This window comes from Ctenopharyngodon idella, chromosome 21 (assembly GCF_019924925.1).
Source record: "Ctenopharyngodon idella isolate HZGC_01 chromosome 21, HZGC01, whole genome shotgun sequence".
Lineage (NCBI taxonomy): Eukaryota > Metazoa > Chordata > Actinopteri > Cypriniformes > Xenocyprididae > Ctenopharyngodon > Ctenopharyngodon idella.
In genome coordinates, this window is record NC_067240.1 from 25,990,745 (window position 1) to 26,016,665 (window position 25,921).

The 25,921-nt window shown below is 37.8% G+C and overlaps 1 protein-coding gene and 1 long non-coding RNA gene across 3 annotated transcripts in view; both read left to right on the forward strand.

Moving 5' to 3' along the window:
* The first annotated feature begins 3,497 nt into the window (after positions 1-3,497).
* Positions 3,498-25,921, forward strand: part of LOC127504122 (uncharacterized) — a 1,137,365-nt gene continuing 1,114,941 nt past the window's right edge. The window contains exon 1 of the long non-coding RNA XR_007927287.1: positions 3,498-3,819. This is a non-coding gene — a long non-coding RNA (uncharacterized LOC127504122). The remainder of the gene's footprint in view (positions 3,820-25,921) is intronic.
* The window catches only part of LOC127504097 (glucocorticoid receptor-like), a 78,441-nt gene continuing 77,189 nt past the window's right edge, over positions 24,670-25,921 (forward strand). For both annotated transcript variants that reach the window (XM_051878526.1, XM_051878528.1), the window contains exon 1: positions 24,670-25,733. The gene's annotated coding sequence lies outside the window, so the exon portion shown is untranslated. The remainder of the gene's footprint in view (positions 25,734-25,921) is intronic.

Consider the following 25,921-nt stretch of genomic DNA (forward strand, 5'->3'; position numbering starts at 1 on the left):
AAAGCATCCGCCAAATAATTAAAGTGAACAACATGTACAAAATGTACAGGGGTTTGTATTCACTTATTTGTGTAGTATTTTGAGCCAGAAGACTTTCCAGCAGATGCAAATGGACCACATCCTAGTGTTTGACATTTCAGAAGCATCGAAAGGCTTTCCAGTAACATTTTAGTATACTCGTAATCTACGCATTTAAAGTTCAGCTGCTTTACAAATGCCTTATAACCAGTTTCTTGGAAAGCATGAATAAATTATGATATTTTACAGAAATATAAAAGCATAAATGTGTTAAAGTACATGAGACTTGCCAGAAAGAGCTGCAACACTTTTAATGTTGCCTTAGGTCTCTTTACAGCCTTGATAAGATGAGATTTGTCTTATGGCACAGTGTTTAAAGTGTTGCTTTATGGTTAGCATTTTATCTGAGATATACATTTGATTCAATAATGATCTATTCAATAATCAAACCTTCTCTCATTCCAATTAAATGAAATAGTAAATGGAGTCAAATCACAAACACCGAACTCTTGCAAATAAGTAAAGTTCAAATTTAAATATTGCATATTTTTTAAATAAGAACTTCTATATTTTATTATACATTATATTATGTTACATTTATTTAATAAGAAACTATATTAAATAAAGAAAATTAGGTCTTATTTAGATTTTTTTTTATTTCCTTTTGTTCTTTATGATGGTAATTATGATGATAATTCTGCAATTAATTTCTGTAATTACTTTTATAATAACACTGTTGACCCATCCCTTACACCTTAACCCACTCTTAAACCTACCCATACCACCAAACCTGTCCCTAACCTTACACTGTAAAAAGTAATACGCTCTATCTACTCCATAAAATTTTGGCAACAGATTACAAGCAATATTATTAATTAAATTTAACAAATAGAATTGAGTTAGAATTAATCAAATTTATTCCTTAAATGTCAACCATTTAAAACAAGTAAAATTTAAGTAAAATTTAAGCAAAAATATCTGAATAACAGACAGACGTCAAAGATAAATTTAGAACTCTTAATTTTTAATTGCCAACATTGAAGATACCTGATGATAACAGAATCACTGAAGGAGAGAGAAACACATGAATTAATAGATGTTTAGATGTAGATGTTAATTTTATTTAAAATGTTTGGTCACCATTATGGTGATAAGTGTTCTGTTTAGTTGGGCAGTTTGACACTTTGTATTTTTTATGTCAGTTTGTGGTTTTTGTAATGGTGTTTGTTAATTTAAATGGTTGACTTTTAAGGAGTTAATTTAATTAATTCTAGCTCAACTCTTATATGTTGAATTTAATTAATAATATTGCTTGTAATCTGTTGCCACAATTTTATTGAGTAGATAGAGCGTATTACTTTGTACAGTGTACCCGTGTCCCACCTCAAAAGCAGCAAAAGAGTTTTGCAATACAATATAAACAAGTACATTGTACTAATTTTTTTATGTAAGTACATAGTAGTTAACTTAAGGCCACCTAATATAAAGCGGGACCCATTACAGTGAACGAGAATGAGAGTGAGGGAGAGTGTTTGATTGACAAAACTAGTTTGTTAAAAGTAGCATATGCTTAGCTGTCCTCTTTTTTCTGAACAAAACTGGAAGTAATTGGAGCTCTGTAGGCATGGGGGAATGTGGTATGGAAGCAGTATAGTACACAAAGCACTCATCTATGTAACGCGCTATGACAGCGCCTTAGATGAACTCTCCATTCTACATTATTTAATGAGTGGCCCTCTGTCACACATGGTTGCCCTGCCTGCCCAGGCAAGGATGCTAACCTGCACGATGCAGAGCCAATGCGCTCCCTGCTGAGAAAGAAAGAAAAGAGAAGTGTAGGAATGCAGAGGGACCCCTCGCTCATTGATTTGTCAGGTTTAAATTCAACAATAAGTGGTTCACCAATGCTTGATGAACATATACACATACATTGGGACCACACCTGCTCGCAAAAGTTGAATTATGTAACTGGTATCACATTGCAAACAAACACTGCCTTAATCAGAGTCATTCATTTATTATTTAATTCTGTTCATTCATGTAGTTGTAATTCATGGGTGGTTATTATGGTGATACGGTTATTATGGTAGTACTTCAACCACCAACTGTGTATTTTACCCAGAAATGGGTAACACGTCAGTTAAGATTAAATCAGATCTTTGTGGTCAGTTTGTTCAGACAGTCTACATATAATCATACATTGAATTTAGTCATAATGAAGAATAACCGGAGACTCGATTTACCTCATAAACTATTTTGGTAACACAGTATAGGGAAAACATATAAACTATTAACTATGACTTTTCCCTCGATAAACTCGTAATTTACTGCTTATTTATAGTTAATAAGGTAGTTGTTATGTTTAGGTATTGGATAGGATTGAGAATGTAGAACAAGGTCAAGACACTAATATGTGCTTAATAAGTACTAATAAATAGCCAATATTCTAGTAATATGCATGCTAATAAGCAACTAGTTAAAAGACCCTAAAATAAAGTGTTACCATTATTTAATTTTATTTCATAAATACATTTTTGTGCATTTCACAAATTATTCTTCATCAGATCTGAAAATATCATTCTGTTGGCTTTGAAGTGTTCATTAATCAATGATTTAATCATCCTTATGTCGTTTTAAACCTGTATGACTTTCTATGTTCTGCACAACACAAAATGAGATATTCTGAAGAATGTTGGTAATAAAATCGTTTTGGTGACCACTGACTTCCATTGTATAGACAGAAAACAAACAAGAGATAAAACAGACTAAACACTGAGACTGATGCTGCCTTCACTTCCCTCTTCTGAAGTCATGATAACGAGCTTGTCACATTCAAGTGCTTTGTTTCAAGTCAGGTTTATTCTTGCCTATTAATTGAGAAAATCTTATTAAAGCCAAAAATGATATTTAGCGTCCCATTCATTGACAACCATAAACATTCACTGCACTATCTAGTAAGCTTGCTGACAATTCCGTAATTTACTGAATAAATCCCACCTCTTGCTTGTTATAAAGTTTATGTTGGTTTATGTTCTTCTCAGTTTTCTGTGCTCCTGAGTTCCTTGTGATTTGAAGTAAAAGTTTGGGATAGTGTGGGTTTAGTGTGCGTTAACAGCCTGGTCTCATTGTTAATACATAGGTATTAATATGTAACTTTCAAATACACAAAACGTACATTTTTGTTCGTTTAGAAAGATGCTAAAACGTACAATATTGACGTAATTATGCCACTAAAACGTAAACATACTTACGTTTTTAAAGCGAAAAAAATTTACGAAAATATTTACGAATCTTTCATGTCATAAAGATATATGTATAATTTCCATTTTATCGTTTTGTACATAAATTAAGATCTCTGAACCTAAATCTACCCATTTTATACAGAATGTTAAAAGAATAAAACATAAAGAACAGACATGTGTAGGAAAATGACAATTTTAGTAAAAATATAACATTAAAACGATATTTTGAGCCACTAATCCTACACCTACCCCTAAACCTACCCATAACCATTTCTTTAAACTACCTACTGTTATAAATAAAAAGAATGACAGACAAACAAGCGTAATCACAATAATTTATTTTTTGCGAAAATGTCAAAAGTGGTACCAAAAGTAGTTCAAATGATGATGAGTTCCAGTCACAGTCCTCTCTGGCGGTAATAGTTTTTATAGGGTACAGAGCAGAATTTAACTTATTAATCCATGAAATTATGATAAATCCGGCTTCTCTCCGTGAAGGCGCGCACTCATTTCAAATGTCAATCCACTGAAACACGGCATGTCGCAATCTGTGACGAAGGTGAGAACCAATGAGCGTTTGATATCAGTGCCGTAAACCATGTCGTAACGCTTCTCGAGAGTGGCGCTACTTTCAAATTTGAATCATAACGAGCGCGAGCTTTGACTGTGACTGTCGCTGTTGCTGAGAATGAAGATGAAGATCGATGGATAAAGGGCTGAATTTGGATCTGTTCCTTACAAACATGGATTCTAAAGATTTGGAGTACAGCGAACAAATAAAATGGATGTGATTTGTGAATTTATGTTGTGCTTTGATGTATGGTATTGTCAGTCGCTGCATATGAGAAAACGCCTTCTGTGTCTCACAGCAAACAAACTAAATATTACAAAATGGTTAAACAATTACATAAATTTTATTCATAAGGTTTCAAATTGTAGTCTTGTTTTAACATTATGTAATCCTCCGAAACGAGCAGCACAAGTCACGAACAGAAATGTTATTTCATATTAAGTAGATGAGTAAACTGCTTTCAATAAATTCGACTAAAAACATCGTTAAATCATTAAAGCCACGATTTTAATATTAATACATGGGAATTCATATGCATTCACAGTTTACGTTACATGATTTACGTTTTGTTTTTTGTTTTTTTTTGCTGTTAATACGTAAGTATTTTTACGTTTTAGTGTTATAAATACGTCAATGTTGTACGTTTTTGTGTGTATGAAAACGTAAGTAAATGTACGTGTGGTAGAACCACAATTTACGTAAAAATACACACGTTTTCTCAGATCACGTTGGCGTTAAAGGGTTAATTCACCCAAAAATGAAAATTCTGTCACTAATTACTCCTCCTCATGTCGTTCCACACCCGTAAGGCCTTCGTTCATCTTCAGAACACAAATTAAGATATTTTTTATAAAATCCGATGGCTCAGTGAGGCCTGCATTAACACTTTCAAACGCCCAGAAAGCTACTAAAAACATTTAAAACAGTTCATGTGACTACAGTGGTTCAACCTTAATTTTATAAAGTGACAAGAATACTTTTTGTGCACCAAAAAAACAAAATAACGACTTTATTCAACAATATCTAGTGATATCATAACACTGCTTCAAGAAGCTTTGAAGCTTTACAAATCTTTTGTTTCGAATCAGTGGTTCGGAGCATGTATCAAACTGCCAAAGTCACATGATTTCAGTAAACGAAGCTTTGTTTCGAAGTATTTCGAAACATTTAGAAATTTCAATGGTTCATGTGACTTTGGCAGTTTGATACATACTCCGAACCACTGACTCGAAACAAAAGATTCGTAAACATGAGGGTGAATGACATGAGGGTGAGTAATTAATGACAGAAATTTCATTTTTGGGTGAACTAACCCTTTAAGGGCACTAAGCTTTGGCGTTTTTAAGACCAGGGACAGTCTTGCTCACTTACTTCCTGTTTCGTGCATGTGCAAGTGTGGGTATTAACATCTACCTTACTAACTATAAACAAGCAGTAAACATGGAGTTTAGTGAAAATTGGACCCTAAATTAAAGTGTGACCAAATCTTTTTCTGACATGACAAATTAAATCAGTAATATGTGCATAACAGTAGAAACAGTCATAACAGTCTATGCTGTTTTCTGAGGACTGACCATTTTTGATGTCCAGTGGCAATCACAAGCAGGAGCCCGATCAGCAACCTTCAAGTTAAATTACTGTCGTGCATCACATGATGTCAAGTCATAAATTTCTTGTCATTCCCAGTCCTACGGCCAGTGCCAGAGAAGAAAAACCTGCTTGTCCTCGTGACAGATGGAGCATAAGATCTACAGTATGTAAAACACACCACAGTTTTTCCGTCCATCTGCTGTTTGTGGCATAAGAGCCAAGAGGAAATAAAAATCTCAAATAAGAATTTTATATATTTTTCTTTTCTTTGTTTTTTTCACATAATGAAAGTCAATGGGATCCAAAACAACTCTGGACCCAATTGACCTTCATTGTATTTAAAAATAAATAAAATAAAATAAAATAAAATAACCTGAACTATGAAAGAGCAACTTCTTGGCAATACAGTTGTTCTTTGGAAGTGTACAATTTATCAGAGTTCCCAGAAAATAATTTGAATGTGTGTTTGTGTTTCTTTTTATATCATACATTTCCATCTTCTTCCTCTTTATCTCTTTTTTGATACAGGTGTTTCCACATTCCTAACCTGATGGTTTCATATCTTTCCTAAATAGTGTAGAAATTGTTTAACAAAAGTGTTTCTCATTTTTGTTTACTGCACCCTGTCAATATATAGTGAAACACACATGTTTCACAAATTAAACCCAAGAGATAATTCTCCATATTTTTATTTCCAGGCCTAATTTTTGAGGGACGTTCACCCCCACGTACAGGTTGCTTTCCTTAATGAAGGTTTAATGCAGCCCTGTACCCCCCTTGTTTTCACATCTGTTAATATTTGGTTGTGTTCACTTCCATGGTCTCTCAGTGTCCAGCCACATGTACAGCGCTGTTTAAATAAGAGAAAATTGTTGATATGAACAAGGCATTGTGAACAGCTGCGTCCATCGGAGAGTGGGTAAGGGAACATCACCCACAGAGCATTCTAATAGCTAATTAAAATGGCCTCTTCCTAATAGCATCAAATTGCCTCAACAAATAAACAAGAATTCTATTAGGAGACCAAGAACAAAGGTAATGAAATGCTTGCATTTTAGACGCAAAGATAAGACGGTTAAAAAGGTTCACGACGAGCAAAATCAATAGTGCTGTGTAAAAGCCACTATAAAGGCAATGAAACATTTAATTACTTCTTAAAAGCATAAATTTTAAGCTCTAAAATTCTTTTTAAAATACACATACTAATTTTGTCACATTACCTAAGATTTGATCATAAAAACAGATTAAGGGATTTTTTTTAATAGTAATCCTATAATTGTTTTGTGCAGTAATTTAAGATGAAGCCTGTTCCTGTTATACTGGATGCTTTAGCCTAACAGCCTTTGTAAAAAATGCATAGGTCTACTTTTATGAATGCATTAAAATATTTAATATGTAATATTATATTACATCTTGAAAGGCCTTAATGTTGGCAATTAATCTAGGTTAGATTCTATTTTTAACTTATACGGTTATAGTACTAGTACTAATACTAGTAGTGATTATATATTTTTAAATTATAATCCAACAATTATACTTCAGTAATCATGAAATAATCATGATTACAATGATCATGAAAGCAGATTTAGAGAGTTATAATTGATGCAACCATGTTTCTGATTTATGTTTTAACTTATTTAAGTTTATAATTGATTTGTGTCTTCAGCAATGGCTATCTATCGTATCGTTCCTCTGAGCATGACTGCATCTTTCCAGATCGTTGCTTACCAGGTTCTGACTTTGTTTACTAGAAATGACTACAGCAGTTAGTTGTTATGGTTGACACACATCTCGGGGGTAAAACCATAGGTGTGACTCATGCTTCACTGTTGGTCAGACTGCAGATTTTTTTTTCTTCCCGGTTTTGTCATAGACCTACTACATACTTCTCATACTAAATGATTAATGCTTTATCAAAATCAGATATTTTTCCTGAGCCAGTTTTCTGAGGCCTAGTCCACATGTACATGGGTATTTTTATAAACAGATTTTTCCCTCTTTCGTTTAAAAAAAAATCGTATCCACACAAGCCCGGTTTTAAAAAAAAATCTCCATCCACATAAAAACGCAAAAACTCGCTATGAAGCGCTATCAAAAAGCCATGTTGGCCAATCAGAAGCTTGAAAAAAAATGCATTACCAGTTCCGGTATTCTAACAACATTGTCATTAGCATTTTATTATTATTATTAATGCCATAAACTAGAACAATACAATGTGACATATTCATTCAAAGTAAAAAGAACATTGTCATAAGCAGTGACCTGCGTAGTATTGCATTCTGACGCCTCTGTTTTGCAATATAACGGGAGAACTGTGCATGTATCTGTAAAAAAAATAATAAGCCCTGTTAGCACAGTTAGCAGCAATATTTTGGCTACGTCCATCACAGCGCAGACTCACCTCATGTAATCAAAGGAGATTGCGGAGCACAATATGACATCAAACAAAGGAGATAACAGTGCGCACTCCGATGTCACTGGCCAAAATCTCCGGTTTCACCATCTACACGACAACGCTATAACCGGAGTTTCTAAAAATCTTCACCCTGGCCGGAGTTTTCAGTTTTCAGTAACCAGATACTGCGTTTGCGTGTGGAAAAACCGCATAGAAAAAGCTGTGCTTTTGAAAATACCCATGTTCGTGTGGACAGGGCCTGAATCCTTACTAAGGCCACATCCACACAAAGCCAGAGCTTTCCCTGTCCAATCTTTTCCCCCCTCATCTCAAGAAATATCTGCATACACACAAAACCTGTGAAACCGACTCAAAACGATGTAGTATACATGCCAGATCAGTATGTGATGCTGTAATTCAGCCACAGAGATACATTAAAACAGAGAAGACTTGGAGCATGTGCATAAACTTTACACAAACTTTAGTAAAGTTTAGAAATAAAGCTTTACTTTAGTAAAGCTAATAGGCTCAGTAGCTTCTGCAGCACGAACACAAGCATGTAGTCCGCTATTGTTGTTGTTGTTGTTGCTGTTACGTGACGGTGTCTGACTAGAGTCAAGATGATCATCGTTTCACAAAATATACGGGTTGGCTGTACACATGAAAACGCAAGGGCGACGTTTTCATATTTATCCACTATGGCACCCGGTTTAAAAAAATAGTGGTTTCAGGCTCCGAAAACACTGGATCCATCTGGACGAAACGCCAATACGATACAAAATCTTTACGGATACATCTGCGTCTTCATTTGGACAGGCTCTAACAGTTCAGCTGTTATACTGTTCATACGCTAGTACATTTTTAATACTGATTCTGAATCAATAGTGGTATTTGCTAAGACAAACATCGCTCCCCAAAAAGTTCTGTGCTATAACTTACCAGGGCTGTGTCCGAAATCGACCCCTATACCCTCATTGACTATTCCCTATATTAGTCCACTAACATAGTTCACTTGAGGGAGTGAATGAAACCGAGTGAGTGAATTCGGACACTGAGTGCGCAGGAAGGGCTGCTGCTGTGATTGCTGTTTAATAATTATTTGAAACTTCCAAACTGGCAGCTCCAGTAGTAAGATTTAAACTCTGTCATGGAAACTAAACTTAAAAAGGAATTTATACCTGTATGACATTACGCTGTACCCACATTGGACCAGCGTTTTGGAACATGGTTGGATCGATGATTAAGCTGCGGGCGCTATCTTCTGATCAGACGCGGGAATTCATTCAACGCGCAACTTTCACAGTGCATTGTGGGTATTCTCTAGCTGTTGATAGTACATCGGTTGAACACTTGTTATTGTGGTGCATTGCGGGATTGAATGAGTGCGCTCATTAGCGTCCACTATGGTTTCGGACAACAATACAAATGGCTGTTTCGGACACAGGATCCTTCCAGGATACAAAACCATTTGAAGGTTATGAAAATCCACCATATTTTAAATTCCATTTCTTCATAATATCATAATATAATATCATAATATCAATATACTGTATATATACATACAGTATCTCACAAAAGTGAGTACACCCCTCACATTTCAGCAACCATTTTAGTATATCTATCTATATTTTCATTTGGATGAGTTAAACTTTATGCTTCTGTACATTTCACTTTAGTTCAGCTAGTGTTGAGTGAACCAAAACTTGTGTGGCATATTTGGGTCATGTCAGGTTCTTCACATTTTGTATTATATTGAGTAAAAATCCAAGCTCTTATACAATGAAGCTGCCAGAAAAACCTCAAGGAAATATTTAGTATGTTTCACAAGAAAGCATGCATGATTTGCATTGTGGCTTAAACATAAACAGTCGTCATTTCTCTAAATATATATATTTATAACTATTATAACTGAATAGGAAATAGGTCAACTTACAATAGGAAAGAAAACCATTTTCGTGAATTTACTTCTTATGTTCATGTAAATCACTGAAAGCAGATTGTATATTTACTACTAGTCTTATGACTTTAAACCTTACCAATTTGATTTGAAATGTGATAAAAACATGTCAAAATGGATAAATCAATGAAGCATGGCTAAGACTGAATGGCAGAAAAGCACATTAAACTAAATGAGGCTGTCTGCATGAAAGAGAGTAAAATCTGTACACAGTCATTTTTTTGCTGGGTGTTAGTGAAATGCATGGGGTTGGCATGGCAGCATCTGAGGAAGAGGACAGTCCTTATGGCTATATATACTGTAGATTCTCTCTAAAGGAGCTGATATTTTCCTCAAGTCTCCTCAAAGATACTTAATGAGGCCTTTTGTGTATTTGCGTGCTATTCAGAACCAACCTTTGCCATTCACAGCACTTCAGACCCGCATCAATCTGTTATAAAAGACCAAGAATATTTCACCAACAGTTGTCATATTTCTAGTTAAGATAACATTTGTGTGTGACCCGTTCTGAATATGTACCTGGTTGTAGTATCCTGTCTGTGTGTGTCAACTAGTGGTTCCCTCCAATTCCCTCTCCAGTATCCCCAGGAGTAACACTGGAAATGCACACAGCACAGCATCACTGTTTTGACACTGGTAGTGGATACAATTATTCCAGTGTCAAGGCTGAAATAAAACAGTAGATTCCCCTTTAAAACCGTAAACTGACAAAGAAGAAGAAATTAAGGATACGTTTACATGACAACGATGTACTTAAAGGGATAATTAACCCAAAAATAAAAATTCTGCCATCATTTACTTATCCTCAAGTTGTTCCATACCTGTATGAATTTCTTTCTTAATTGGGCTTGGAGCCTGAGCGTCTGACCAGGTGCGTGAGTCGGCAACACAGTGCGTTTCAGTGGGAGTCCTTGTGGAGTATGAGGGGATGGAGCTAGACCACTGCTGAGCTAGACCTCGCCTCTGGGAATTATTATTATGAAGATTTGGAAGAGGATATTCTCTTTAATCTCCGCTGGTCCCGCCCAGCTCCAAGTCTCCTGTGTCTCAAAAGATCCTTCCCAGCCTCCCTTTCCCACCTCCTCTGCCTATAACAACCAGTTTCTCAGCCCCCCACTGGTTCTCTTCAGTCCCTCAGCTTCTCCTCTCACTCTACCCTGCTGCGTTTATCTGCCTCGGATCTTCCGGTCTCCAGCTCCGCCTTGGCATGAGGATCGACCAGTCGGCTCCACCTTGACTCCTCCCTCCCTCCGGCTCCGCCTTGGTCAGTTGTTGCTTTGCCTGTGCTACAGACTTCCAGGTCTTCAGCTGTGCTTCGTCCCTTCACCATTTTCACTCTGTCTAGTCCTAGCACCCTGGCTCCATCTCAGACACTCATAGCTGCGGTTTGGATACTTAGGAGCCTCGTCTGGGGGAACCAAAACACACCAACAACTGGAAAGTTTTATGCCTCCGAGATAAGTGGTGGACATAACAATAGAGGGCCTGAACTGGGCAAAGCAAATTGAACTAGTCTTTGTCCACCATCTGCCATAAAGTACCATGTAGGAAACGGGACACTAAAGGTTGTCTCTCCAATGAACCACCACCGAAAGGTGCGTGATAAGCCCTAGGGGGTTAACCCAGAAAAAAAGTGATCCTGAAGAAACTCCAACACTGAACAAACTGGGCAGTTGACTGGGTCCAAATGGTGCTTCCTGCACCATAAAGTAAAGAGTTTACACATTAAGGCAAACAGTTTTCTTTGTGGAGGCCCCAGTGGAACTAGATGCATGAGGGAGAACCAGAGTGGACAGTGCATTATTTCCTCTGATGTGAACAAGTCCACTTCCGCCTGGCTGATTGATCTCTAATCAACTCCACTGTTTCTGCGTGGAGTCTCCATTCCCTGGACCTCAGCCCCTGCCTCAGCAGGATGTCTGCTCCCTGAATTAGGTGCCCAAGGATGTAAACTGCTCTCACAGAGGAGTATCTGGTTTGCCAAACTGCATAGAGGGTGCGACCGCAGACCCCCCTGGTGATTTATGAATGAGACTACCAATGTGTTGTCTGAGTGGACAAGAACATGGTAGCCTCTGAGATCCAGGAAATATCTCAGTGCTAGAAATACAGCCATCATCACCAGGCAATTTTTTAACGCCAAAAGAGGGTTTGCGCTGGCGCAAGCTGTTAGTAAATCTGGCCCATTAGGTGAGTGTGAGAGTGTCAGATGATGCTTTGTTTGTGGTGCACCAGCCAAGGAGTTCCACCTTGACAGTGATGTACAATCCAGGAAGATTGTGGAAAAATAACAGTCTCCACAAGAGGTGGCATTGTCAAAAGCATCTTCTGTTTATGTTGTCCACAGAATCTAAATCACATTGAAGTGAATTTTTTGTCAAAGTGAAGGTTGTCATCCCGTTTGCCTGCTGTTGTCTAAATGGTTATGTGCCTTTAATTGTGTGCCTACCTCTTTCTCCTCCCACCATCCCTGGCTGAGTCATATCTTCATACACTCATAGAGAAACAGTCTCCCTCCCACAACCATTCAGACATAGTATCAACTGGCAAAATCTCACAAGCTCCCTGAATACATCATGAAAATGTCAGGCTGACTGTATCAAATGAACTACATTAGGGTCAGTATCTAGAGCAGCATGTTCTGACCTTCACTGCATAACCTAAGAATGTGGCAGTCATTTTTTGGTTCTATCTAATTTATTCAAAATACAAAATATTGCATAAGCAGGAATTTTTTTTTACCTTTTACCTATTTATCATGGTTTATATATAAAAATGTTAAAAACACCTTTAAGGAAGATCTCAAATCATTAGGGACATTTTGCCTAAACTGCATCTATAACATAACTACAGCATAACACTTATACACGCTAACATATATAAAACTGCAAATCTACCATTTTCTACAGAATCTTGAAGCTTGGTGGGAGTGCTGCCTCTTTTTGGCCTGGTTGGGCTGCTTTTAATAACCTAAGATGCATCATTCTGTATAGCCACAAGATTCTCTCATCTCTGATACGGAGAGAAATGCTAATGGAATTTAGGGCTGAGTAAGTAAAAAAGAACATAATTAATTAGCATGACCAGATCTCTGTGTACCTTAAATTGCTTCTGCCAACAATAGAGTCCTCAAAGAAACATCAGTAAGTTTCTCTTCTTCTAACAGTGTGTTTGTGGTTACAGCACTCTGTTCAGAAGCATTGTGGTCTAGATAGAACATATTAGCTGTGGTTCTGTGTATTGATTTTACATACTGTAACAGGATGAAAGTATGTTTTTTTTTTTGTGCTTGTTGATAATATGTTTGCAAATATCTAATTTTATTTTGTTATAGATTGGTTAGACTAGTCTATTTGATGTTCTTTTCCTGAGAATGGAAATGACTGTATGTGATTCTTGTGCCAACAGTGGATATAACACACTTATGAATCAGAAAGACATATTTTACCAATGTTAATTTTAACATATTTTTTTACCAATGTACTTTTTTTATTATTATTATTTTTTTTTATTCTAATAATCCAGGACACTGGGATGATTTTGTATAGCAGCTTACCAGATACTTACACATTCTTGTATAACTCCAGATATTTTTCAGACAGAAGTTCAGTTTTGAAATTTAAAATTGTTACACCGCATACAGCCTTCCTAAACAAAAAGTGTCTTAGAAATTTAAAATCAATACATTGTTTTTATGTGTCTGAGTAGGCAGAATGATTTTAACATCACTTTGAAGCAAAAACTCTAGACTAAAATACACAGTTCCCAAAAGTCTTGTGAAAAAATTTTAAGTATGTGTTTTGAGGCCTTATTTCAGTGACATTTTTTTTTTTTTTTTTTTTCAAAAACCATGCATATACATAATTCTCTGAAAAATACAAACATGTACATACTTGCTGCTCACATTTTGTTGTAGCCTAGTTTGTACTGAATACAGTGTAATGAGACTTGTGTCATTAATATGTTTATAAGCAACTGAAAAAAGCACAAATGTCAGGGCATGTCAAAACTTCTCCAGGACCCCAAATTAGCCTCAGACCCCAGAGGGTTAAGAGAACTTCAAAGAAAAGATTTATAAAAAATGGTTTTGATTTAAAATGATTAATAAACCTACAAAAATGCCTAACTAACCTAACTTTAAAAATATTCTTTCCATATTTTTTTGTTGCAGATAGCATGTATGGAAAGTTTGCAATTTTATACATGTTTCATATGTAGAATTACACACAATGTTCAAAGGTATACCCGATGCACCTGTCTGATATGCATGTGTCTTCCCCTTTAATTTTCTGACTGCAATGTGTGAATCTTATTCATTTCCGGCTCCACCTCTTCCCTTTTGTCAATGTGTCTGTATGGGAGAGGTAGGCTTATATTAAACTCTAATAGATCTAGTTTAATCTTAGTTTTATAAATATTTTTATATACATTTTCTTTCAATTCATGTTATTTTCCCTTTATGATTTTTTTTCATGTTTTCATGTTAGGTTATTCATTTTCTTTCTTGTCAGCAAACTTGAAGCACATTTTCATTACATTGCACATTATATTTATTTTACAGTAATGAAAATGGCGAACGTACACAAAAGACTCCTTTATTTCTTTTATCAGGTACTGTATGTTATTGTCGTGTTGTCAGTTCTTTCTAAAGTAATTAGATTTTCTTGAATTTATCTCCACTTTGCCCCTTTGCCCGCGTATGGGAGAGGAATGAAAATGGCAAACTCACACAGTTTAAAAGACTGCTATATTTCTTTTATCAGAGATTGAATGACAAGTCGACCCATCCACTGATGCCTAATTATCCTGCAAAAGAAACACAACGCTGACAACATTATTTACAGATAACAAAAGCTGTGCATCCAATTAAACTAGTAAATACATCCATCACTTGTTAGAAGCTAGCTGAATTAAAGAGGACCTACATATTATGCCCCATTTCACAAGATGTAATATAAGTCTCTGGTGTCCCCAGAATGTGTCTGTGAAGTTTCAGCTCAAAATACCCCACAGATCATTTTTGATCCTATTTGGGTGTGAGCAAAAACATGCCGTTTTTGTGTGTGTCCCTTTAAATGCAAATGAGCTGCTGCTCCCGGCCCCCTTTCCAAAAGTGGGTGGAGCTTTAACAGCTCACGCTTCGGTTGCTCAACAACAACAAAGCTGGAGAATCTCACACAGCCAAAATGAGGATTGTCTGTAACGGTGTTCAGCCTTACATTGTTCAAACCGGAGTCGAACACTGATGGAGAGACTCAGGAAGAAGTTACAACTTTTAGAATGAAACCGGACATTTCTGAATGTTTAGTGGATAAATTTATGTAGTTGCTGTGGAGTTGATTCAACTCATCGACTAGCATGTGCCGTAATGTTAATCTTTTGTGCAAAACTACATTAGCGTCCACACCAGCGAACGATATCATTCTGTTTATTCTAAGCGCGTGCTGCAGTTTTGTCGTCTGTCACTTTAAATGCTGGCAATGTTTTTATCCTTCATCAGCTAGAAAAAAATGTTCTGAAAGTGATTGCTACTAATATCTTTTCTCTGCTGTTATTGTTATAGTTGTGGTGTGGACTCTGCTATTCTTTTTTATATTTAGAATGATTTTTAGAACTATATCTTTATAGTTATCGTTACAGTTATTGTCTGTGTTGTGAACGTGCCTTTAGGCAGATGCCAACATGGGCAGGTTAGGTGACATGCCATGAACAAAACTTCACAAGGTAACACAAGTCAGGCTGCATTGTTTTGGGTTGCCACTTGAGGTCCAATATAAAATCTGCATCCTGAAGACAAATAAAAGAAAATAAGTAACTTAAAATACACAACTTCCCTTATACACATAACTTTTCTACCTGTAATTTTGATGTTGAATGTTTTGATGTTGAGGGGGAGAAAAAGTATATGGGCATATTGTATAAATTAGAAAGAAATCGTGCAGTGCACAAAGTTTTGCACAAGGAAGGAGGAAACCACTTTCTGTAGTCCTAATCTTCCTTCGTTCTTATATCGATCTGCTCATCAAAATGTGTTGTGTTGCATCGCTATTGTGCTTGCAAAATAGATTTGTCAGTTAATTTATCTGAAAGCATATACAGCACCAGGGACTTCACGTCATCATGCTACATGTAGGAACACATCCATTTTACCTGCACAATTACAAAGTAAAAGCATAGCCAAATATGTCTACATGTGTTAATCTTGCTTAGCAATTACTAAGCAATTTGCTGAGCTCTTTTCATCTGGCCTACTCTCACACAGTTACTTAAAATACAGTTACTTTTACTTTTGTTTTTCTTGACAAAATAGACAGGACATGCTGCATGTTGCATTATTATGACAGGTTCTCAATAGAGGCTATTAACTAACCAGGCGGATAGCTTGATTATTTGGGTCAGTGGAGTTCTTGGCATTTTTAGGGAATGCCTCCCTGTCAGACGGATCATATTCATGCTTAACAGCTGCCGCTGTGGAAAGCTTAGATGAGCCAAAGCAAAAAGCCCCACATGGTTCCAAATAGTGATGCAATTTTAACACCCTCTAGCTGGTGTTTTTACAAGGCAGTGATGGAAAGCAAGCAACTGTGGGAAATGAACATGTTCTTCAGGGCTTTTTTATTTCTTCCCGCTTGTGCAAGATTTTAACTCGTTGAAAAAGAAAAAGGCAACCACTTCTGCTAAGCAAACAATTGCACTAGGAAGCTCATGAGCCTGTCTGCATGGTGCGCAGAATGACTGTGAGGTAAAGGAAATCATGGCTCACTGCTAAAATAAGCCAGGACTTGTTGCTCCAGTGAAATGAGCAGCAGGAGCTCAAGAGTTTTGAACCTTTAAAATGATTCAAATGTCTAAAATAATATAATATAAAAAAATAATAAAGATCATGGGTGTTAAACTTTTTGCCTGGGCCACAAATCTGTGATTATTTTTTACTCATTATATTCAGACTATTGTTATTATTAAAGTGCCCTTTTCCGTATATATTACCTTTCATGTAGTGTGTTATAGCTGTTTGTGACTGTAAAAGGTCTGCAAAGTTTCAAAGATCAAAGTGCAGGATAAATGGAGTTATTGTCTCCTGAAAGAAAGAACCGAACTGCCTGAAATGAGCTGTCAGTAATTCCAGTCTTACTTCATGCACAAACATAAGTAGGATTGTAAAAAATTACATAATGCAAGCCTATGGTCTTTACTGGCTGCCCATGAACAACGTCTACTTTTACCCGCCCTCAAACACTGTAGTTGTAGCTGAGGCCTGGAAGAATTTGGTTTGTGTTGCTATCATGTCGAGAAGATGTTGTTTTCAGCAAGTCCACTTTGCATGCACTTCCAAAGGATGAGGACTCAGGCTCGAATTGAAAAGGTAAAACCGACAAAATTGTTACTGTTCATATCACTTAAGTGCTAAGAAGCCTCTGGAGTTGAACCGTTTCAGACATTGTGAGAAAAGATACTGCAATGTGCACTTATGAGAAAATTGCAGAAATTGCAGATTGCAAGTGCTTTTTGAACTTGGATGCATGTAAACCTTTTGTAGGAGTCATCCAAAACAAAATAAGAAAACTATTAGGAACCTTTAAAATAGCATAAAAACTTTAAGAACTTGCTGCTCTGAAAGCAATAGTATAGATGTGTTATAGAATGTATTGCATTTTCATGGTGATGCATCAAGCTTGTCACGTGATTGTCAGTTATGATATAAGCTTTACTCCTGCGATATGGATAGTTATATACACATAATGTGTATGACATGTTTACACGCCTTCTATTGTGGATTACTCCCTTTCCTTTGTTGTCGTTCTTCTATTGTGGATTACTCCCTATTGGCTACTATTCTCTCCAGTCATCCAGTCTCTGGCAGTTAAGTATATTTACTGTTAATAAAGATACCCACAACTAAGTCCATCAGCTACACCAGCGTGTTCACATCCTTACAGAAGACTTCACCACAACATGGACCCAGTGTAATGGCATCTTCAATACAACCAGCACACTCGAGGCTCCTGTTAATGCCTTTGTCAACTCAGCTCAGCATGGAATTGCATCTCCAGAACGCTCAGCCGTCAGCTTGTCTCTCAGCCGTTCCCTCGCCTGCTCCCAATCTAAGCTGTAGTGGGCCAACCATTGAGGACGACTAATGCTTCCTAGAGTGCCTTTCACTTCCTCATTGCTGCCATTGCATGCTTCCTCCTCTGAGCCACCAGTCACGGCTAGCCTTCGTGCCATCTCCATCAAAAGTGTAATAAGTGGCCAAAGTATCTACTTTCCTCAGGAAAATGAGGCCCGTCATGATATCTTTAGCCCTCAGCAGGCCACTCAGTTACTCCTGCTCCGACCCTGGTGCGCCATTGAGCGGCTACCTGGCAATCCTCTACCCCATGGCCTTATATATCCTCTCTTGCTTCCACAACAGAAGGACATGAAGGAGTGTGTGGAGGAGGAACTCAACCAGGAATTTATGCATCCCACAACATAACTTGTCACTTCCAGCTTCTTTTTTTGTGGCCAAAAAAAGATGCAGGCCAGCATTGTTCACCAAACTCGACCTGCAAAGTGATCTCATCTGAATACGCAGAGGAGATAAGAGGAAAATCACTCAGGATATCGAGTGATGCTATATGAGCTGACCAGCGCTCCTGTGTTTTAAGGAATTATAAACAATCTTCACATCATTTCATCCTCATTTATATTGACAATATTCTGATCTTCTCCATAACCCTGATGTAACATCTTCAGCATGTCCGTCTGGTCCTCCAAAGACTACTTGAACACCAGTTGCTCCTCAAGGCAGAAAAGTGCTTGTTACATCAACCCTCCATTAAGTTCTTGGGGTATAACATTAGTTCAGAGGACGTGCAGATGGATCCGGGAAAAGTCCAAGCAGTTCAATCATTTTAACAACCTACAACCATAAAAAGCTTCAACGTTTTCTTTGTTCTGCCAACTTCTACCACCAAATCATCAAAAAATTTCAGTACCATTGCTGCACCACTAACTTCACTCCTCAGTATCCCAACCCCAAACCCAAAGACTGGAAGATCTTCACACTTCTGTATGTCTATTAGTCTCTCCTCTGGGTAACATTCTCAAAAAAATGGGCTGATGGAACAGAAAATCTGAGAGATCAGCCATTTCCTGAGGGCATACTGCCATCACCACCAGAACAGCTGGAACCATTTTCACCCCTGGGCCTAGAATTCCCTCTGTAATCCTGCCACTGGATTTATGCCCTTCCAACACATCCTCAGCTTATGGCTTCCCTTATTCCCATGGTCTGGAGAACCATCAGATGTACCTGCCATCTGGTTCTAGAGCAGAGGCCAGTTCATCATCAGAAGAGCCAGGCTGATGCTCGGCACTCCGCACAAACCAGCCTGGGCAGAAGGTTTTGCATTTCACAATACATTCAGCTTTGACTGCCTTGCAAAAAGTTAAAGCTTGTTAACTAAATTAGGTTAACCCTGTCATTTATTGCCTCTAAATGCCACCCAATTAAAGAACTGCACCCACTTTTCCCGCCTCACATCTCAAACCTCACTATCTTTGTCTTGTTCCACAGAGGCTGGTAAGGTTGGTGATCCCCCTCCAACTCTGCTCTTTGAGGATGACCCAGTGCAGTAAATCCTGAGTTCGTCCTGGGGTCGTCAACCACCCAGATCAGTGTGGACAGATTGTCCATGGTGTCAGGTATACACTTTTTCTTCACTCTCACATTAACATTGTCAAGTCTCACAAAGGACTATTGACCTTTACTGACTTTTACTGAAGTGTTACTCACCTCCTATGGTTGATTAGTTAGCATTCACTATTCACCTGGGATCTCTGCCAGTTAAGTTTCCTTACTTTCCATCAACAACAACAGTGTTTATACAAACACCATTATTATTATTAATTCACAATTACCATTAAGGCTTCAGGGAGGCATTTTAACCTAGCTGTCACATATGTTTTAGGTTTTGTTTCATGTTCATGTCTTATTTTGAAATAAGTCATAGCCATGCGTTTCCTATTCATGTCATGTGACTTCCTGTTCCCCTCTTGTTCATGTTTCATGTTTTCATTGGTTTATTGTCTTATCCAATGTTGGGGGTAATGCATTACAAGTAACTTGAGTTACGTAATCAGATTACTTTTTTCAAGTAACTAGTAAAGTAATGCATTACTTTTAAATTTACAACAAAATATCTCAGTTACTTTTTAAAATGAGTAATGCAAGTTACTTTGCTTTCCCATATATTGACTGACAGCTCTCCTGTCGCCATGTTGAGAGAAATCGAGAGAAAGTGCAGAGGCGTTGTGTGTAAACATGACTTATATTGTAATCCTAGACTAAATGTATTCATTTACTCTTCTCACTTGCAGAAAAACAGAGTCAGTATTCCTCAAAATGAATAAAAACAGTGAAATGCAATCACAGAATATTGCACAAACCTGCAATAATTAAATATATTGAATTAAACAAATATACTTTATGTATTTAATCTCACTTTATTCACCAGTTTCTTTCCAGCTGACTTTCAATTATCCAATTCAACCATACTAATGAGCAAAAATGACTTTAGATAAACATCACATTTGTGATCAGCCTGAAGCTTATTAATTACACGCTTGGTGTGAAATGGCCTTTTCATTTGCCAAAAATAGAACTTTTTTGTTGTTAATAAAAAACAAAACAAAAAACAAGCATGCCCAGCCCAGGTGAAAAAAAGTAACGCAAAAGTAATGTAACACATTACTTTCCATAAAAAGTAACTAAGTAACACAATTAGTTACTTTTTTAGGGAGTAACGCAATATTGTAATGCATTACTTTTAAAAGTAACTTTCCCCAACACTGATCTTATCTTGTTATCAGTTCTGTTTTGCCATTGAATTTTGTTATATGTGAATAACCACTGTCATGTATTTAAGCCCTCATGTTTGCCATGTGTCCTTGTCATGTATTGAAGTACATAAGCTGATCCATCTTCCACAAATCAGGTTATTGTTTCAAGTCAAGTTTATAGGTGTTCATGTTTATGCTTTGTTTTCGTGTTTTGGATTCTATTCATGGTTTATGTTTCACGTCCTTGGATAAATAAACTGCACTTGGGTTCACTTTACCATCGTCTATGTCTGCTCCATTGCCAAACTAACTACGTTACACTAGCCTTGACAGAAAGGTAAAATTATCTGAAATTTTAAGAGACTTATTGACCTTGACCTTCTTGCATTTTTCCTCATGTTGGCACCACATGCCTTTGATTTTGTAAGAAGTAATAATTAAAAAGATTTATGACAGAATTATCACTTTTGGGTGAACTATTCCTTAGACATTTGGAAAATATCTTTCTTCCAGCACACCATCAATCCTCTACTGAAGACCATTTTGCAATTATTGAATAGCTGCCTGCCCAAACCTAACAATATCTGGCTTAGTGGCTGTATTTATTAATGACCCATGATTGCAGTTAGATAAGGGTATTGTTGGATCAGTAATGATCACGTCTCACACAACAACCTGGAGTCTCTGTGTTCCCTGGTGCTACTTTACAGAGTCAAAGAACAGTGTGGTTTCTTCTAGTTGGCCCCTGGAGATAGTTTGTATGCTTTTTCTCTCCACTGGCATAATTAAACATCCACATGCCTACGCCACACCCGTTACCCCATAATGAACTTGTTTGCATGGGGGAGTGAATCTGCCTCGTCTCTTCACTCTCTAACAGCTTAGAACACCTTCCTATTTTCTCTACATTAGACTCTGCCTTCTTTACCTCAGCATTGTATACCTTTTAAATAGGAGTATGCAGGGTCTGATCTAGCACATCTGTCAGTGCTGGTAAAAATCAGGAAAGAGATGAACGTGTAGAATTCCTTGCTACAAGTGGACTGCTTACATAGCAAATAAATTCAACATGACATTCAATGATCTGAAGGTCAGAAGGTTGTCATAGTCAGCCATAGTATGAAATAACAGGAGACACATTATTAGCCAAGCAACAGTATGGTTGTTGAATTCTGTTGAAATCTTTCAGTCACACTTTAGTTTAAGGTCTATTTCTCACTTTTAACTAACTATTAACTTGACTTTTGCCTCAATAAACTCCTAATTACTGCTTATTTATAGTTAGTGGTTGTTATGTTTAGGTATTGGATTAGGGATGTAGAATATGGTTATGCAGAATAAGGCATTAATATGTGCTTTATAAGTACTATTAAACAGCCAATATCCTAGTAATATGCATGCTGTACTCTAGCTATGTTTGGAATAGCATACTACCATAAACGCCGATCAGGCATAACATTATGACCACTGACAGGTGAAGTGAATAACACTGATAATCTCTTCATCACGACACCTGTTAGTGGGTGGGATATATTAGGCAGCAAGTGAACATTTTGTCTTCAAAGTTGATGTGTTGGAAGCAGGACAAATGGGCAAGCATAAGGATTTGAGCGAGTTTGACAAGAGCCAAATTGTGATGGCTAGATGACTGGGTCAGAGCATCTCCAAAACTGCAGCTCTTGTGGGTGTTCCCAGTCTGCAGTGGTCAGTATCTATCAAAAGTGGTCCAAGGAACAGTGGTGAACTGGCGACAGGGTCATGGGAGGCCGAAGCTCATTAATGCACGTGGGGAGCGAAGGCTGGCCTGTGTGGTCCAAGCTACTGTAGCTCAAATTGCTCAAGAAGTTAATGCTGGTTCTGATAGAAAGGTGTCAGAATACACAGTGCATCACAGTTTGTTGTGTATGGGGCTGCATAGCTGCAGACCAGTCAGGGTGCCCATGCTGACCCCTGTCCACCGCCGAAAGCGCCAACAGTGGGAACGTGAGCATCAGAACTGGACCACGGAGCAATGGAAGAAGGTGGCCTGGTCTGATGAATCATGTTTTCTTTTAGATCACGTGGATGTCCGGGTGCGTGTGCGGGAGAAGAAGGCAAGCCAGCGGAGGCAGTGTGATGTTTTGGGCAATGTTCTGCTGGGAAACCTTGGGTCCTGCCATCCATGTGGATGTTACTTTGACACGTACCACCTACCTAAGCATTGCTGCAGACCATGTACACCCTTTCATGGAAACGGTATTCCCTGGTGGCTGTGGCCTCTTTCAGCAGGATAATACGCCCTGCCACAAAGCAAAAATGGTTCAGGAATGGTTTGAGGAGCACAACAACGAGTTTGAGGTGTTGACTTGGCCTCCAAATTCCCCAGATCTCAATCCAATGGAGCATCTGTGGGATGTGCTGAACAAACAAGTCCGATCAATGGAGGCCCCATCTCGCAACTTACAGGACTTAAAGGATCTGCTGCTAACATCTTGGTGCAGATACCACAGCACACCTTCAGGGGTCTAGTGGGGTCCATGTCTCGATGGGTCAGGGCTGTTTTGGCAGCAAAAGAGGGACCAACACAATATTAGGAAGGTGGTCATAATGTTAATGGTGGTCAAATATTCAAATGACCTACTATCGCAGTTTACAACAAGAGCGCACAACATAGAAACCTGTAAGGGGCCGTTCACATATTGTGTCTTTTGCATGCTCAAATTCGTTATTTCAAATGGAGGCGCGCTCACTCATAATGAAAGCGAAGTGGTCGCGAGGCGCAACGAGATGAAAAATTCTCAACTTTTCAGAATGCCGCAAGCGCACCGCAGGTCATGTGACAAGAACCAACCGATCAGCTTCGGCCTTTTCGTAACAAAACATCAAAAGCTAAGGCGAACAGCTGATCATAGCTGTACAGGGTGGTTTTTATATCTCATCTCCATAAATATATCTAGTAGTAAAGCTAATGCAAGGGCTAGAAATCAATTTATCCTTTGCTGAAACTTCCTTGTCGTCGTGGATAGCGCAGTTCATGGTTGCATAGCAACGACAGACGCCACGTTAGTGCAAGCGCTTTGGAAAGAAGGAGAAATGTTTTTTCACGTTTTTTGACGCGATATGTGAACTACCCCTAATACCACAATGCAATGCTCTTGACATGACCCTCCATTTCCTGTGTGATGGATGAACCGGAAGTAATTATGCAATGGTTCATTTGACAAACACGAGATATGGCGGGTCAAAGTGTATTGTAGGATACATTATTCCATGCGTACATTAAGCTCTTACGCTCATTTTGACAGATATTCTGTAGTAGATCATTTACATTCAGAAAATATGCTTACTATGCACAGAATACATAGCATGCAGAAATAGTAAGAACAGTATAGGAGCAACATTGCTGTAATGTCTGAGCAAACAGCTTGTGGCTACAGACACTCCTTTTTTTCCCTCTTTACAGAACCAGTTGGTTGTTGATTTATTTCAAGCAATATGTTGCACACCATGTTAGCCCATTTTATCTCCCATTTTGTCTTTTATCTATCAATGATTAAATGCAAACAATAAAAAAACTTTAACTATAATCACATAGTTATAGATGGGCTTAATGACAATAAAATGAGAAAATGCTTTTTGTTTCATTTTTGTTGTTGACATTAAAGGTTGTGCATCCAGTCACTTGGTAAGCTAATTTAGCTAATATTTATAGCAAAGTGATACTCTTCCTTTTTAGCTTGTTATTTATTTATTTTTTTTTAAAATCGCATTGTAAATAAATATATAATTTTATGACATTTTATACAGTCATCAGTTGTCCAATCTAAAATCTGAAGCAAAGTTGTGAACTACTGATGTTTTTCTTTAATTTTCTTCTGTAGGCTACCTCACTTCAGCAATTTGGGAACTTTGTTTCTGTCATTATAGCCTACACGAAAACATTTGCAGTCGCACAATTACTGGAATAGTTTAGTAGCCTCTGAATGCATTGTATTCATCATGCAATATTTTAACGTGACATGAGTGTACGAATATTGACATTAAACTGACCCCTTGTGCGCATGTCGCTTTTTCTTTACTCAACAGTCTAAAGTCTCACATTTTTAATTTATCTTTATTGAGCAGATGTGGACTAACAAGCGGACATGATGCAATACTGGACAGCTGTTACTCGTTTTATCCTAAGATAGAGACGGAATAACCATAGGCTATTCTTTCTCAATTCGCTTTTATTTCGGTTTTATTCCGTGAATGTGCCCTTTGCCCCTTTATTTAGCCTACGGACTGAACTGCGCCATCCTGAAATCTTTTCTCTTACAGTCTTCAGCTCTCCGTCGTATGTTCCCCGCATATATCCGAGATAACAGTTTCTTCAGTTCGTTGTGAGGCGCATGCAAAAGTTGCGTTATGATGTATGAAAGTTGCAGCGGTCGCACAGCTCTTGCGACTGCTAATGTGCATTAGCTAGCGCACTCGAGGTCGCAAACGAGTCCGTCTAATCAAACTCTGAAGTACAAAACGCTTTATAGCCGCGGTGGACAGTCTGTATACTGTGTCGTCGGTTTAAAATGACATAGAGGGAATGAATGACATAAGCAGCGTACACACGGAGTGACCGTTTCTGTTTCGACCGCATCCAACTGAAGCGGCGGTATTTGTGTGTTCGGTGACACTTTTGACATTAGCATCAGTGTCAGCTCGTTTGTCGATTCGGTTCGGATTTGATTAAGCTTTTATTGTGATTTGTATTCGCATGGCTGGAGGGTAACTTGTACTGGAGTTTTTTTGTTGTTGTTGTTGGAGGGGCGTTTACCGTGTTGAAGCTAGCAGAAGCTTTTTGACGGGTAGATCACGGGCTGTCGGGAGTTTGACAAGCAGCTTATGTAATGCTGGCGATTCCCCGCTCGACCTCAAAAGACGAATAACAACGAGTATTCAGAGCGCGGCTAAGTTTATTTCGTGACACGACTTGTATGCGTCGTCATTACGGCGCATTTTGTTGCTGCTGTTGAAACACCGTCGAAGCTGCAGCGCGTCTTGTAAAAATCTATTTACCATGCTGGAAGTTAAACGAGAAACTATTGTGAACACCATCTAAGCGCATGAACAGCTTTGGACTCGTATAGAAATGCATTTTTCGTCTTAAATCTCGTAAAGGTAAGTCTGTCTCATACGCTTGGGGTCATTTGCTTTCCATGCGTGTTGAATTGCAGAGTGCATTTTTTAAAATCACATACCATCTGCACATATTTTTCTTGTTTTAATGGTTAAATACCTTGAAATTTCGAATAACAACCCATATAGCTGTTCCTATAGCTCCTATATTTATGTTTCAAAGCTTTTTT